Raw genomic sequence first — 222 nt, 5'->3', positions numbered from 1 at the left:
CAGGCGACGTCAGATCTGGTGAGCAAGGAGGCCATTCAACTGGACCCCTTCGTCCAATCCATCTGTCATTGTAACTGGCATTTAAAAAGGTACATATAATGAGTGCATAATGCGGTGCAGCACCATCTAGTTGAAGCCACATTCTTGCTCTTGTTGCTAAGTCAACATCTTTTAATAAGCCTGGTAAGTGATCTCTTAGCAACGATAAGTAACTGTGTCTAT

The sequence above is a fragment of the Odontomachus brunneus genome, unplaced genomic scaffold, assembly GCF_010583005.1.
Source record: "Odontomachus brunneus isolate Ranch 3 - 2012 unplaced genomic scaffold, Obru_v1 Obru_scaffold_012, whole genome shotgun sequence".
In the NCBI taxonomy this organism is placed as follows: Eukaryota; Metazoa; Arthropoda; class Insecta; order Hymenoptera; family Formicidae; genus Odontomachus; species Odontomachus brunneus.
This window is presented reverse-complemented; position numbering follows the sequence as displayed.